Source organism: Magallana gigas, chromosome 4 (genome assembly GCF_963853765.1).
Source record: "Magallana gigas chromosome 4, xbMagGiga1.1, whole genome shotgun sequence".
NCBI classification, from domain to species: domain Eukaryota; kingdom Metazoa; phylum Mollusca; class Bivalvia; order Ostreida; family Ostreidae; genus Magallana; species Magallana gigas.
In genome coordinates this window covers 55014698-55031966 of record NC_088856.1, presented here as the reverse complement: position 1 = coordinate 55031966, position 17269 = coordinate 55014698, and the positions used below count along the sequence as shown (strand labels likewise).

General features: G+C 33.1%; 2 protein-coding genes across 2 annotated transcripts in view; one reads left to right on the top strand and one right to left on the bottom strand.

Moving 5' to 3' along the window:
* The window catches only part of LOC136275110 (ankyrin repeat domain-containing protein 16-like), a 92841-nt gene that overhangs the window by 51051 nt on the left and 24521 nt on the right, over nt 1–17269 (top strand). The gene's annotated exons all lie outside the window — the stretch shown is intronic.
* Nucleotides 1–17269, bottom strand: part of LOC136269630 (E3 ubiquitin-protein ligase TRIM71-like) — a 42884-nt gene that overhangs the window by 15658 nt on the left and 9957 nt on the right. The window lies entirely within an intron of this gene.

Sequence of the window (17269 nt, the reverse complement as noted above, 5' to 3'; positions counted from 1 at the left end):
ATCAAATTCTAGTATCATTGATGATTGTTTTCAAATATGTGTGAGAAATGACTCATAGAAATTGCCACAAGTTTCAGAAAATTAGGTAAAAGATTTCAAACCATGACTTTTTTTATGAAAATCAAAAGATAGGTGGTGGGTATACATGTAAGGGCATTTCTAAGTTATGTGATGCTTTTATCAAGATAATATCATGTAGATGTATGTTGTATTGAATAAGGTTTCTTATTAAAGGTGGTTGAACAACAATTGACCTCTAAAAGGTCAGGTAAAGATGTTTTACTATGGAGAACCCTGTAAATCTGTGTTGAGTAAAAGAAATTGGAAATGGTGGGTTCACTTAAATGGCCATATGTTTATTAAACCTCAATGGAATTGTCAATATGTGGTATACTTTTTTCTCAGAATTGCATTAGCTTTCTTATTCTAAGACAAAGACATCTGTTCATAAAATGTACTAAGTTAAAGGTAGCAAGGGACGATTCGGATAAAGTATCCGTTAATATTTTTGTAAAATTAAGGTACATCACTACACCTAGAATTATACTTTTTAAGACACTTCTTCACAAGATGGCGATTTAAATATTTTGTTGAACTCATAATATCGTTCGATTGGGTTGTATACCATCATAGCTTAATGGTTAAAGTATTGGGTTTCTAAAGCGTTTGAGTTTTAGTCCGCCTGGAGCTTTTGTTACTGTTTATTGAATTAAATTTTTGAAAATGTAATTGTTCATCCAAATTTGCACATTTTTTGCCTATTTGACTTAAACACTTCTTATCAATTATGATATCTATCATAATCAAGTAATTTTCTGCTGATTTGAGAAAATATTTCAAGGTGTTTTGAGCCACCTTAAGAGATGCTGCACTTGAAGGATTATGAGTGTTGCTAAGATTCATAAAATGAATTTTAAAGATCATCATTAGAGGGATCTCCCTTGTTGGAATTGGTATGCAATATGAAAACCCCTAATGTTTAATACGTACATGAGAATTGAATAGTGAAACTTGCGGCTAAGACTGTTGTGTTGACTTTACACTGTTTGTCAATTGCAGGTTACAAATGGGAGGTTATATAACTCGAAATTTATGTGGATGGGACATTATATACCTATTCACTTGGTATGAGGATAATAGCAAGTTTATTGTCCTCCAAGACAGCCACTATTTCATGGGCGAAGCCAAGTGAAATAGTTGCTGTTGAGGGGGACAATAAACTGTCTGTCATCCTCACACAACACAACAGTCTCAGTCTGTCTTTCTGTCAGTAAATAGCTATAGGTATCTTAATTATTATCCTGAAAAAAACTTTATTTGTTGGCGATGCAGAATTTCTTGATGATAAACAAATTAGAATTATCGGACTTTGAATTTAATGCTGTGATCGGATTATACCAGAGGTGTTCCGAGTTTAAAAAAAGGGAAATCGTATGCTGCTGGTGAATGTAGCATAGAAACTATTTCACAGTTAGATGGAATAGCATGTTTATTCATTGTAATTTTACATAGGAAATATTCACAGAAATATAATAAACTTTACATTTCTAAGTTTCTGACATTTGATGGTGCAACAAGCACAGTTTGGAAGGTCAAAGGTGACATCTTTTGTATCTGACTCCTTTTCGGCTTTATAACTCAAAAAGTTTATAACCGATTGAGATGAAACTTTGAGAGATTATGTGCAACTATTATGCCTCTAAGATCCTAAAGTTTCTTTGAAAACGCCCTTTCCGTTTTTACGTTACGTCATTTAAACAAAAAATTTTAAAAAGTCATTTTGTCCAGGGCGTTTCTAAAAACGCTTTAAGATAGAGGCTTGAAATTTTCAATGGTTATGATTTAGTCGTTTTACCTCTGTAATAAGGCTCGAAATGAAAATCAGTCACTTCCGGTCAAAACCAGAAGTGAATCAAATTTTTCGAAAAATTGAATTTTTTGATCAAGTCAAAAATGAATATCTGTTTTGTAGAGCTTATTCAGCTTAATCTAACACTGAAAGCCGTTTTAAAATCGGACGATGCATTAGAGATATCGGTTTAAAAATTGATATTTCCAGAAATTTTGATTCCGCGTCCTTGGTTTAAAAAATAGCGTAATGTTCAAAGTAAAATTAACTTGTACCAAAAATAATTGTTTAGTCGTACTTGAAATAAGTAAGGTTTTTGTTAAGTCGTAATTAAACTCATTCGGATTTTGTTAAGTCGTACCAGGAATAATTCGATTTTTTTTATCTTTTTATTTTAGTTACTTCTGTTATTGGTTTAAGAGCTCTGCTTCTTACATGAACTTCCAGCTTTACTTCCGACATTAACGGAAGACCCACTCGTTGCTTTGCAACGAGCTTTGCTCTAGTTATTATTATTCTTTTTATTTTTTTTTCTGACTCCTTTTTGGCTTTATAACTCAAAAAGTTTACAACCGATTTTAATGAAATTTTCAGAGGTTGTGTGCAACTATAATACCTCAAAGTTTGTGAAGTTTCTTTGAAAACGTCACTTCTGTTTTTACGTTACGTCATTTTTAAAATTTTCAAAAAGTCATTTTGTCCGCGGCGTTTCTCAAAAACGCTTAAAGATAGAGGCTTGAAATTTTCAATGGTTATGATTTAATCGATTTACCTCTGTAATAAGGCTGGAAATGAAAATCTGTCACTTCCGGTCGAAACCAGAAGGGAATCAAATTTTTCGAAAAAATGAATTTTCTGATCAAATCAAAAATGAATATGTGTTTTATAGAGCTTATTAAGCTGAATCTAACACTGAAAGCCGTTTTAAAATCGGACGACGCATTACAGAGATAAACGAGTTCAAAAAACGATTTTTCCGGAAATTTTGATTCCGCGTTTTTGGTTAAGAAATTAGTATCAAGTTCTTGGTTAAATTAACTTGTACCTAAAAATTAATTGTTAAGTCGTACTGTAACACATTCGGATTTTTTTTTGTTAAGTTGTTCTTGAAATCGGAAAGGTTTTTGTTAAGTCGTACGTAAAATTATTCGGTTTTTGTTAAGTCGTACCAGGAATAATTCCATTTTTTTCATCTTTTTATTTAAGGTACTCTTGTTATTGGTTTAAGAGCTCTGCTTCTTACAGGAACTTCCAGCTTTACTTCCGACATTAACGGAAGACCCACTCGTTGCTTTGCAACGAGCTTTGCTCTAGTTTATATTAATATTTATCCATTGTTTCCCTGCATCAAAACAGTTCTCGCCATTAGGTAATTCAGCCACCTGTTGACTTTTTGATGTTTTGTTTAACAATTTACGGTTTAGCATGCACTTTTCAGGTAAATCGGATGTTTGAAAAATTATCAATAACGATGTTTTTATTCAATAAGTAATTCCATTGTATGTATTCCATTATGGATTTATTGTTTCAAAGAAAAAAAACATTAAATGAAAATTGGTACCGTAAATAAGATCGATGAAATCCAATATATTAAACTGTCCCCTTACGTCGAAGCTAGTATGATTGTAATCTGTCTTTTTTATATAATATATTATTACACATAAAATATACGGCATGACTTTTTAAACAAGATTAAAGCAGTGTACATTTGTTCATTAATAGTTTTGATGTCTACGTTGTTAATAATCATTGCAAAACATGCAGGATGAATAAACCCAATCATTCGGAGGATGAAACCCAACGGTTTCCTTTTTTAAACATTCCAATGATGAATTTTTTTTTGGGGGGGGGGGGTTGTATGCCCAAAATTTATTTTTATTTACTTTGAATATTTCTAACGTTGAAAGGAGAGCAATTCCGTGTAAATACGTCTATAACTTTGTAAGATCATTCATTTGGTTTGCAAGGAAAATTATTTGATACTGTAATGGCCGACAAATCGGAACATGCAGCTTAAAGAAATTTCTCAACTTATTATACCTCGAAACGTTATTTCAAATCAGGCACCAAACCATGAAGGGAAATGGAAATATTCGGCGGATCCAAATGTTAAAATATTCTTTAATAAAAATTTGTATTTATGGCAAACATAGATTAATCATTTTTTATCTCCTACAAGATATAATCGCATCTGTGTTTTGTGTCCATCTCTTTTAAACTCTTTGTAGCCAAATCTGTCAAAATTCGTGGTCGTTTCACCCTGTAAACCCCGCTAAAATTTCACAATCGATGTGCTGTTGAACGAAAAACTCGACTAGAAGAACTTACTGCATGGGCCGTCTAACATAATTTATTTTAATGATCAATTCAGAAACTATCAGATCTAAAAAAGTGTCATTGCTTGTTAAGTTACAGGAACATTGTTATTCATGCACATAAGATTTGTACAAAATAAGTTATATGTTATCTAACCAGTGTTTGAAATTTGAGACCGTTCTTAAAATATTTTGGAAAGAAATTTTAGGGGTCATCCTTTCATCTTCTTATCGGGCCAGTGTAACAAAATTTGAGCCATTACCGAATAAATGTGTGCACAAAAATCGTTAATAAAAGAATGCAGGTAACGGGAGCTTTGAACAGGGGAGCAGGGGGTGCTTTAAAATTCATATTGACATGTATTAATTTACCTTGTAAAATTATCAATCATAGGCATTAGATAACTGCTATTGCCTGATTGGTGAATTTGATTTGCCTATTGACTCCATGAGATCTACAATTTCGCTTAGTTAAACGTACACATTTTTAAAAAAAATGTATATAAGCATGTACTCCAATCAGGTGTTGTACTTAACAGAACGTTTTTACGCGATTGCAGAGCGCTTCTTTTTGGGGAAGAACAGTCCTAATCAGACAGTAAAATACATAATACAGCATACAGACGTTTTTATTAATATAATTATATATAATTTATGTATTAACTATTTAAGTGTGCTTGAATATGCAAATTTTAAAGCCAATTCGATTTGTATTAGAGAATTAATCTACTAAGTAGTATTTTTAACCATGTGTTCGCTACTCGATCTTCAACTGTCCGAATACAATCAAAACTTTTACAATGAATGTACATTTTTAAAACTCACATATTCTTTCAGAATCAAAAAAAATAATTAGTAAATGAATAAATTCAGCAATGAGTATGCTTTTTAATGAATCTGACTACCATTGAGAAGAGGTTATACCAATATTGTGACCCTTATTATTTAACGGCCTGAATAAATAAAACTTCAACTTGTTTAAAAATGGTTAGTTTTATTGTGCCCGTACCTACCGCAAGCATGTAACATTTTACTTCTTAAGCTGCCTTATCTCAAACGCTTTTTAAATATATTTCAACTTTTACTTACTACATCCTGCTTAACTCTCTCTCTCTCTCTCTCTCTCCCTCTCTCTCTCTCTCATAATGACACATACAAAATTCTAATATTTTGTTAGCCAAATGAAGTATCACATTATCATGGATTACAGATATTTATTTGAATATCGCGTATATTTTGTTGAAATTGGTAGTGTAATGCATTTAATTCTCAGCAGCAAAATGTCACAAAAGGACACAAGTTAATTTATTTACATTTCAAATCGTACGACTGTAAAACGTATTATATTCATTGGTGGCAGCTTTTTCCTTTATTATACGAACTATGATTTAAATCAATGGTTTGTGGCATCGTTAACCAATATAATTGGAAATGAAAATAACAACGAATCAATGAGCATTGGAATGTGTGATAACGTATAAACACGAGAAGCATGTGTCCTACAGCGAATCGGCTGTCCACTAGCGCGGCATCTCCTCGGCCCGCGTTATGATATTGTACACTCAACGTGGTGGGTTTGAAATGTTTGCAGTTTGATAACTGAATTTTATTTTCCAACAAAAAAACTATTTCATGACATAGACAAGATCACAAAGAACGCCTTTTTTTCAATGACAGTCATACTATCTATTTTTTTTTAATTACGAGAGCAAAACAGCAATACTTCGTTGGTAATGGTATAATCCTTTTTCATTTACTCTTTAAAATCTGATGTCTTTGTGTTTGCAGCTACTTAAATAAACCCATGTGTGCATTACAGCAAGGCGCATATCTTGTGTATTGGATAACGGTAGACCGCTCGCTAGTCCAGCCGCGACCCATTTCCTCGGCCGCTGGCAAGGATCGGATACGTATAATTGTTTACATACATGAAACTCGGAATACAGTTAGCTAGATTTTAAATGCGACTCAAATACATTGCATAGAAGCAATTCTTTTACCCATTATGTGTTTCCCTAGAAAAGAATTAAACTGTTTATAAACACTTTCCGAACGCAAGCTAGTACATGTACACTTGTCTGTGGTAGTAGGTAAAGGTATAATCTTTTTATTTACTATCAAAATCATTAAAATCGTAATTTTTGAGTTTGCAGCTACATAAATAAAACCAATGTGTGCATTACAGAAAGACGCAAATCTTGTGTATTAGATAACGGCAGACCGCTCGCTAGTCCAGCCGCGACCTATTTCCTCGGCCGCAGGCAAGGGATCAGATACGTAATTGTTCACATACACAGCTCGGAATTCAGCTAGATTTTAAATGCGACTCAAATGCATTGCATAGAAGCAGTTCTTTTATCCATAATGTGTTTCACTATAAAACTAGAGCAGAGCTCGTGGCAAAGCCACGAGTAGGTCTTCCGTTGTTGCTGGGGGTTGAAAATATATGTGCTATGGTGTCAAACGATTATAATGACTAAACTTTCAGTTCTGCTTTTGTTATATAAACGTGTTGTGAATGAAAGTCTGTATATAAAACGTGTTTTGAAAAAGAAAGGAAGAAAAAGTTTTAGGAAAACTATTTGTCTAACACAGTTTGTGTAATCGTTTCAAAAATTCTTTAAAAAATGAGATGTTTAATGGCGAGTTAAATTTTCAAAGGGTAGCAATCATTGTTATAAACAGTATGTACTCATGATTCATATCAGGAATTGTATTTTTTATGGCGTCGAGCGAAGCTCGAAAGCCATCTAGGGATCGTACATCCGGAAGTTACATTTTTAGGAGCCAAACAACTCAAATGAGTGCAAAGTTTTCGTATGTGTTTCAAGAAAAATAGATGACATACTTCAATTTCGAGCAGAACTGTACGTCAACAAAACAAGTTTGCAGATTCGAAATGGTTGCCGTCTTTAAAAATGTTCACATTTTATTGAAAACAATATGTCTCGGTTTCAGCGGATGAATACACTAGCACCGAGACACATGCGATAGCTGGGCTTACATACTCAATTTGGTTATGAAAAGTACTAGCCTGCAAAATAGATGATTTTGTATCCATATCGAAAATTGACAATGCACAAATGTTTGATCTTGTAGAAACAAAACTTCCTAATCGAGCGATAAGTACATCTACATAAACCAACTAGTGAACTACTTTCACTTTGTAAACAACGTGAATGGGTGCTTTCTTTTATCTACCCCCGATCTTTTCGGCCCGTGTCATTTGGATCCTTGTGAATTTTAGATGAAATTGATAATAAGAGACAGAGTGGTTATCAGCAGTATACAATATATAGAATTAAACACAATAATAATTTAAATATTTATTTCCATATAAATAGAGAAAAAAAATCTAAAAAAATTTTAACTCCTAAGATATTACTATAAACTTAAATTTTCAATTGAAATTCAAAACTTTTTAAGAATTAGGTGAGCAAATTTGTAATGAATTGTAATTTTATTAGTTATGTGATAAATAACATTTTCTATTTTTTTTGAAAAAAAATTTCTTTGATAATTTATGGAAAACAAAATACCAGCTTTTGAACTTGGTCATTTTTTGGCAAAATATTGCATATAGGGTACCCTCATTGTACGGATAAGTCCTCCTACAGTTTTCAAAATAGGAAGTTGTTCTTTTGCAGATCAATTAAACATATATCAGAGGTATGCATATTGCAAGGATTTTGATTTTCGATAATTTATGAAAATAATACCAGCTTTTGAACTTTGTCATTTTTTGGCAAAATATTGCATATAGGGTACCCTCATTGTACAGATAAGTCCTCCTACAGTTTTCAAAATAGGAAGTTGTTCTTTTGCAGATCAGTTATACATATATCAGAGGTATGCATATTGCTAGGATTTTGATTTTCGATAATTTATGAAAAAAATACCAGCTTTTGAACTTTGTCATTTTTTGGCAAAATATTGCATATAGGGTACCCTCATTGTACGGATAAGTCTTCCTACAGTTTTCAAAACAGGAAGTTGTTCTTTTGCAGATCAATTACACATATATCAGAGGTATGCATATTGTTAGGATTTTGATTTTCGATAATTTATGAAAAAAATACCAGCTTTTGAACTTAGTCATTTTTGGCAAAATATTGCATATAGGGTACCCTCATTGTACGGATAACTCCTCCTACAGTTCTCAAGATAGGAAATTTTTCTTTTGCAGATCAGTTATACATATATCAGAGGTGTGCTTATTGCTAGGAGTTTGGTTACTGATAATTTATGAAAAAAAATTGCTTGTATTTTGGTTACTGATAATTTATGAAAAAAAAATTAAGTCATTTTTTGGCATAATATTGCATATGATATAGCGTACCCTCATTGTACGGATAACTCCTCTTACAGTTTTCAAAATAAGAAGTTGTTCTTTTGCAGATCAATTATACATATATCAGAGGTGTGCATATTGCTAGGATTTTCATTACTGATAATTTGTGAAAAAAATACCAGCTTTTGAAGTTAGTCAATTTTTAGCAAAATATTGCATATAGGGTTACCTCATTGTACGGATAACTATTCCTACAGTTTTATAGATAAAAAGTTGTTCTTTTGCAGATTAATTGTACGTGTATCAGAGGTGTGAATATTTTTAGGATTTTTATTTCTGATTATTTATGAAAAAAAATACCAGCTTTTGAACTTAGTCTTATTTTAGCAAAATATTGCATATGAGGTACTTTATTTCACTGGATATGGGTTGACATGGATTATGGATACAGTTCACATATAAAAAGAAAACCCAGTTAGCTGTCTCATTGACAGCTTTTCACTTGTTTAAAAAATTATTTAGGTTTTTACTCTTCAAATTAACTTTAACTCGACGCCATTGTGGCCCTTCAGGCCTTTGATTTTAAAACCGAAACCGCCTAAAAAACTATGTGCAAGTTTAGAATTGTTACGTGCTGACAAAATTTAGTAATTAGTCAAAATTGATGGCTTCCCTGAACTTTTCTACAGGGAAATGTGTGTCGTCTGATATTATTTAATGATACGAGTAGACTTGGACATTCAAAATAATATATAAACAGTTAAAAAAAAATATCAGCGGGAAAATTTATGCAAAAGCGAGCATCTAAATTTTACACCAGATGGTGCTGTTTCATAGAGACACCGCTATGTAAAGTGAATTAAATAACCTTATTTACAGAAATGAATATTACTTCTCTTGACAATGTAATAATATGCAAAATCCTTATTTTTATGTCAGTGGGTTGACTAATTAAATTGAAAAAAAACTTCAATTGCACTTGCGTAAATTGGAATTCTGGGAATGAATTAGACAAATTAGAGAAATTCGAAGAATGTATGAAACTGGTCAGTTTCTAGATCAAACTGCGCATTGATGTATTAAAAGACTATCATGGGTATCGTCTGTACCCACGGTCCGGAATCCGTATGTGCAGTCATACATTGTATGTACATCGATACACCTTTACCTCCCCGCCTTCATCCATACAAATCAGGGTGCAACCTTCATATACGTACACATGCATAGTATTTATGGAAACTATTTATCTTGTATTTTAATATATTGGGTATTCTTTATTCAGCTAAAATTAGTATATTCCACTGGCTGTAGCTAACCTTGTAAGTAAATTAAGTTGCATTACAACCTCATAATACACAACTTCAATTAAAAGGTTGTTTTTTTTTTATCAATTTTCATACAATTAGCAATAAATAAAATCCCCAATAACGCACATCTATCTCACTTAAGTGTAATTTGAGAAGCGCATATATTTTTGGGAGGCAGATATGTCGCTATATTATAGTCTGCAAGTCAAGTGAATTATCATGGTCTTTCAAAGAAATAAAAAATCTGTCGACACTTGCAGTATTTTGATGAGTCGTATTTCCCAAGAACAAAATTTCTTTCGACTTCAAACTTTTAATTATAATACATTATGAATTATTCTGTTTATAACTATAGAAGTTTAGCGTGTTTAACAGGTTAATTTATTAGCCACATTCTCAGGTTACGATTTTACATCTTCAATGTGAAGATGATTGACTTTGAATAATAGTCTTATTGTTTATAAAAGCACCCTTCCAACTGTTATTTAATTACATATGTTCTGAGAAGCGACACAAGATTTTCGGTCGCACGTGGCGATTGAATTAACACAGACTGACCGAATAAACAAACGGGTGGGAAAATGAAATACGTTGGGGAGAAAATGTTACACATAAGAAGACGTCACCAAAAATGATTTTTGACAGATCTGGATATCTTTTCGCCAATTTAAAAAAAATCCAGCGCGAACACTTGTCAGCGGGGCGGGAGGAGGGGGGGGGGGGGGGGGGGGGGCGCAGGAATGAGTTCGCTTCCACACTGAAACGAACAACCATGTAGAAAATTTACAGAGTGATTAATATGTGACCGATAGAATCTAATCTTAAGTTCTTTAAAACTCATGTGAATATTCTTTAAAATAATCATCAAATGCCTCAATTCAGGACAATTCAGGACATCCTTTATCGTGCTAGCACCTACCGCAAACATGTAATATGGAAATTTGATTATAATTTGATTTGATTTTTAAACTACCTTGTACGCTATCGTATAATTATATCAATGCTTAATCAACTGTACAAGTAAAATAAATTTATCTTTTCATCTTAAACCTATATAATAGTTGAAAACATAATAAAATATAGTTCTGTCCGTGCAAAATATGAAACATTAACGCGTGATAAGGTACATGTAGAAGAACACGAGCCGACCGCGGATCACTTGTCCACTCGCGCTGGATCTCCTCAGCCATGTGCGAGGGATGATCATCATTTAATATTTGGGGGGGGGGGTTAAAATTTTTAGATATACAAACCAACTATTAATTTATGTCTGACGATGTTTCCGATTTGGAGGAATATCGTTCATTAATGTTCAATTTCACTCAAATTTTTAATAAAATAAATACAAGATGGACAAACTTTTATTACATAAATTTAAAACAGTTCTTGTATTTACGTCTATATAAACTCAAACACGTTCATATTCATCTAAGTGTGCGTCGCGGTGTGCAAAACTTGTGTATTAGACAACCGCTTACCGCTAGGTAGTGCAGCCGTGGCTGATCTCCTCGGCCGTGGACGAAGGATAGATTACGTAAAGGTACAACGCACAGACACGCAGAAGCCAGGAAGATTTGAAAAGTTTGCAGTATAATGACCATATTCTATCAAATAGAAGTTCTTCATTTTAAACTTGATACCCACAATTGATCTATGTCTGATATTGCTTTAGATTGAGAATGACATTGCTTTTTTATTGATTAACTGAACGATTTCTTAATTGACACCTAATCGTTTAGTCCATAAACTTTTATGTGTAATCAAAACTAAAACAATTCTTGAGTTTGCGGCTAAATAAACTCATATTTGAGAGACGCAGCTCTCGTGTATTAGATAACCGCTGACCGCTAGGTAGCCCAGCCGCGACCATGGTGACCGATTTTCTCGGCCGCGGGCGAGGGAGAGTTACGTTCACTTGGCCAAATTGCCGCGAGTACTGGTCAACACGTATTACTTTTTACCCTCATATTATGCAATACCCGAACACAAAAACAGTTTTATGAGATCAATAAAGTCACAAACAACATTTTTTGCAGCGACGCCCATATCGAACAATTTACCGTTTTAGAGTTATGAAGCAAAGATTTAAAGGGATCTAGACCCCTCATTTTAGGGGCTAGTCCCTTTTTTAAGGTTTCAAATGAAAGCTCTTAAAATTCTGCACAACTTTTGTTCTGTATGTGACTAGAAAAAATTTACCACTAAAAAGTTATTGAGCAAAGATATAAGCAAAATTTAACATTTTTTGAAACATAAATTTCGATGTAATTTTTTAAGAGGTAAACGTGGGTTAATCAAACATGTAAAACTAGGAGGACAACGTTCAAGATGTCTACATTAAAGATTTGTAAATTAAAACTACTTGCTACGGATCAACTCGGAGCCTTTGCAGGTACACGAGACCCACTAAAAATATTTAAAGGGGAATAACTCAAAACCGGAAGTAGCGATTTCACAATATATTGTGCTATAGTAAGCTATTATCATTTCCAATAAACCCTAAAAATTTGAACAAGTGAAAAGCTGTCAATGTGACAGCAAACCGGGTTTTCTTTTATGTAAACTGCATCCATAATCCATGTCAACCCTTATCCAGTGAAATGGAGTACCCTACATGTATATGCAACATTTTGCCAAAAAATGACTAAGTTCAAAAGCTGGTATTTTTTTCATAAATTATCGGAAATCAAAATCCTAGCAATATGCACACCTCTGATATATGTACAATTGATCTGCAAAAGAACAACTTCCTATCTTGAGAACTGTAGGAGGAGTTATCCGTACAATGAGGGTACCCTATATGCAATATTTTGCCAAAAAATGACTAAGTTCAAAAGCTGGTATTTTTTCGATAAATTATCAGAAATCAAAATCCTAGCAATATGCACACCTCTGATATATGTACATTTGATCTGCAAAAGAACAACTTCCTATCTTGAAAACTGTAGGAGGAGTTATCCGTACAATGAGGGTACCCTATATGCAATATTTTGCCAAAAAATGACTAAGTTCAAAAGCTGGTATTTTTTCGATAAATTATCAGAAATCAAAATCCTAGCAATATGCACACCTCTGATATATGTACATTTGATCTGCAAAAGAACAACTTCCTATCTTGAAAACTGTAGGAGGAGTTATCCGTACAATGAGGGTACCCTATATGCAATATTTTGCCAAAAAATGACTAAGTTCAAAAGCTGGTATTTTTTCAATAAATTATCAGAAATCAAAATCCTAGCAATATGCACACCTCTGATATATGTACAATTGATCTGCAAAAGAACAATTTCCTATCTTGAAAACTGTAGGAGGAGTTATCCGTACAATGAGGGTACCCTATATGCAATATTTTGCCCAAAAATGACTAAGTTCAAAAGCTGGTATTTTTTCGATAAATTATCGGAAATCAAAATCCTAGCAATATGCACACCTCTGATATATGTACAATTGATCTGCAAAAGAACAACTTCCTATCTTGAAAACTGTAGGAGGAGTTATCCGTACAATGAGGGTACCCTTTTGGCAGCCGCCCGCCCGCCCGCCCGCCATTTTCACCATTTTAATAACCGGATTTTTCCGTTGGAAAACCCGGTTAATAAAATCTAAAGACAAACAAGCGAGATATTACAGTTTAAAGAAACGTCTAGAAGAAAAAGAAGAAGAAAAATAATAATGAAGAATTTCCAACAGAATCAGTACAAGGTCTTCCGTTGGAAACGGAAGACCTTAATAACTAAAATGTTTATACACTTTCCGTATGTAAACTGGTATCCCTTATGTCAGTTATACGCAAAAATACCCCGTTTATTTGCCAAATAAAACACAAATACATGGTAACAAGTTTAGCTTTTTGCACTGACATTACGCAATACACGAACAAAATATTATTGTTACGACATTAAAAAGATTATAATGAACATATTTTGCAGCGACAGCCATATTGAAATCTTAACCGTTTTTGAGTTATAGAGCTAATACTTTCAAGAACTCTAGGTCCCTAATTTGAGAGGCCAGCCCCTTTTTCTTGATGTCAAATGAAAGATCTTTGAAACATAAATCTTTTTTGTTCTACATGTCTTAACAAAATATTTCCGGAAAAAAAAGATAAATTAAGAAAACCATGCAAAATCACAACGCTTTTTTATCTCATTTTTGGAGCCCCACCGAGCTTCGGCGCTTTTTGCGCTGAAAAACTATAAATGCCCTATTGCAAATCTACATTCTTTGGACTATCATTCCTGAAATTTTGAACTCAATATCTTTTTCAGTTTATGAGAACCTTCGAGGACAAGCCGACCCTCTAAAAATCGTTGAATTGTTAATATCTCAAAACCGGAAGTGACGTCACCATTAAAAAAAATTTCCAATAAGGTTCAGAGCAATATCTATCAGATCTGAAAGTTTCATGTTAATCGACCAGGTAGTTTCTGAGAAATCGCCTGCACAAAATATGTAAGAAAAAAAAAGAATAGGGAAAAAGAAACCGAACGAAAACAATAAGGTCTTCCGTTGGAAACGGAAGACCTTAATAATAACTAGAGCAAAGCTCGTTGCAAAGCAACGAGTGGGTCTTCCGTTAATGTCGGAAGTAAAGCTGGAAGTTCCTGTAAGAAGCAGAGCTCTTAAACCAATAACAAAAGTAACTAAAATAAAAAGATGAAAAAATTGAATTATTCCTGGTACGACTTAACAAAACCCGAATGATTTTAAGTACGATTTAACAAAAACCTTTTTGATTTCAGAACGACTTAACAAAAAAATCCGAATAGTTTTCAGTACGACTTAACAATTATTTTTGGTACGAGTTATTTTACTATAAACATTACGCTATTTTTTAAACCAAGGAAGCGGAAAGAAAATTTCCGGCAAAATCAATTTTTAAACCCCGATAACTCTGTTATGCATCGTCTTATTTTAAAACAGATTTCAGTTTTTAATTAAGCTTAATAAAAGCTGCTTTGTTGCTTTATAATAAATATAAAATTATTGGTCAGAAAAGAGTTATCATAAAAAGACTTAGTAGCCCTTGTACCCCCTAATTTGTGGGGCCAGCCCCTTTTTCTTGATATCAAATAAAAGGTCTCGCTAAAATAAACATATTTTGTTCTACAAGTGTTCATGAATTGTAAACCGTTCTCGAGATATCTGTACGAATGTGTTTTAGGGGCCGACCCTTTAACTCCTAAATGGGGTCATAAACAAAAACATTTAAGGAAGCATATTGTAAAGAACACCCTTTAAAGCAACTTTTGTTCTACATTGCTTTTAAAAATATTTCTCCTTTTTCAGATATTAATGATCATAGTTTTGAACTTCTGGCCCCTTCAAACCCCTTATTACGTGACATATCACTTAAGTATGATACTGTATAGATAAACAGCTGTACAATGAACATTTTTGCTTATATAATTGATAACAAATTATTGTTCAGTAAAGAGTTATTGTAAGAAGACTTTAGAGCCCCCTTGGCCCCTAATTTGAGGGGTCAGCCCCTATTTTTTGATATCAAAGTAAAGCTCGTGAAAATTGAAACAACTTTTGCATTACATGTTTTAACAAATTATGTGCACATCGAAAGGTATTACAGAAAATGTGCAAAAATTTCGTGGAGAAATTTGGTGCTTATTTTCAGGTTCAGGCGAGTTTCGAGGCCTTGAGCAATTTTCATAATTGGAAGCAAGGGGGTACATCTACAGACATTCATCTACAACCCCTGAAAATTTCAAGCTTGTATCTTGATTAGTTTCGGAGGAGATGCGTGGACAAAATGACCCTTAAAAATTTACAAAATCGTCTATATCTGAATCCGGAAGTGACGTCATCATGCAAAAAATTAATAATATGTAGCGACGATGATGTTCTATCACTCCTAAAAATTTCGTGCAAATCGGTTGGGTAGTTTTTGAGAAATAACGCTCCAAAAAAGTCAGAAAAAGAAAAAAAAGAATAACTAGAGCAAAGCTCGTTGCAAAGCAACGAGTGGGTCTTCCGGTATTGTCGAAAGTAAAGCTAGAAGTTCCTGTAAAAAGCAGGGTTCCTAAACCAACATAAGAAACTAAGACGAAAAAAATCGAATTATTCTTGGTACGAATTAACAAAATCCTAATGATTCCAAGTACGAATTAACAAAGCTTATCGATTTCAAGAACGACTTAGCAAATACAAATCCGAATGTGTAAAAGTACGATTCAACAATTATCGAATAATTTTAGGTACGAGTTAATTTAAGTCTGAACATAAAACTATTTTCTTAACCAAGAATGTGGAATCAAAATGTCCGGAAAAATCAATTTTTAAACCCCTATATCTCTGTATTGCATCGTCCGATTTTAGAACGGATTTCAGTTTTGAATTATGAATAATAAGCTCTTATTTTCTGTTATTTTGATTAATAACAAATCATCGCAAAAAATAAGTTATTATGAAAAGTCTTCGTAGCCCTTTTGGCCCCTTATTTGAGGGGTCACTCCTTTTTTCTTGATATCAAATGAAAGGTCTTGTAAATATAAACATATTTTGTTCTACATGTATTCACGAATTGTTGACCGTTCTAGAGATATCCGAACAATTGTGTTTTAGGGGCCGACCCTTAAACTCCTTACCAGGGCCACCAACATAAATGTTTTAGATACCATATCGTTAAGAACATTATTTGAAGCATTTTTTGTTTTATAATGCTTATCAAAAAATTTCTCCTTTTCTAGATACTAATGATCGAAGTTTTGGACATATGGCCCCTCGAAACCCCTAATTACGTATCATATGACATATGTATGGTACCATATAGATAAACAGATGTACAATGAACATCTTTGGTTCTGTAATTGATAACAAATTATTTTTCAGTTAAGAGTTATTTTAAAAAAGAATTTACAGCCCTCTTGGCCCCTTATTTGAGGGGCCAGCCCCTTTTTCTTGATATCAAATAAAAGGTCTTGTAAATATAAACGCATTTTGTTCAACAAGTGTTCAGAAATTGTTGACCGTTCTAAAGATATCTGAACAAATGTGTTTTAGGGGCCGACCCTTAAAATCCTTAATGGGACCACCAACAAAATTTTTTTAGGAAGCATATTGTTAAGAATATTATTTTATGCATTTTTTGTTCTATAATGCTTATCAAAATATTTCTCCTTTTCTAGATATTTAAGATCAAATTTCGGACTTTTGGCCCCTTAAAGCCCCTAATGACGTAACATATTACTTAGACATGGTACTGTTTAGATAAACAGATGTACAATGAACATTTTTGGTTTTATAATTGATAACAAATTATTTTTCAGTTAAGAGTTATTGCAAATATACTTTAGAGCCCTTTTGGCCCCTAATTTGAGGGGCCAGCCCCTTTTTTCTGAAATCAAACGAAATATCTAGTTAATCTTTACAACTTTTGCATTACATGTCTTAACAAAATATTTACACATTAAAAGCTAGGGCCGAAAATGTGCGAAAATTTCGTGTAAAAAATTGGTGCGAATTTTCGAGCTCAGGCGAGCTTCGCCGCCTT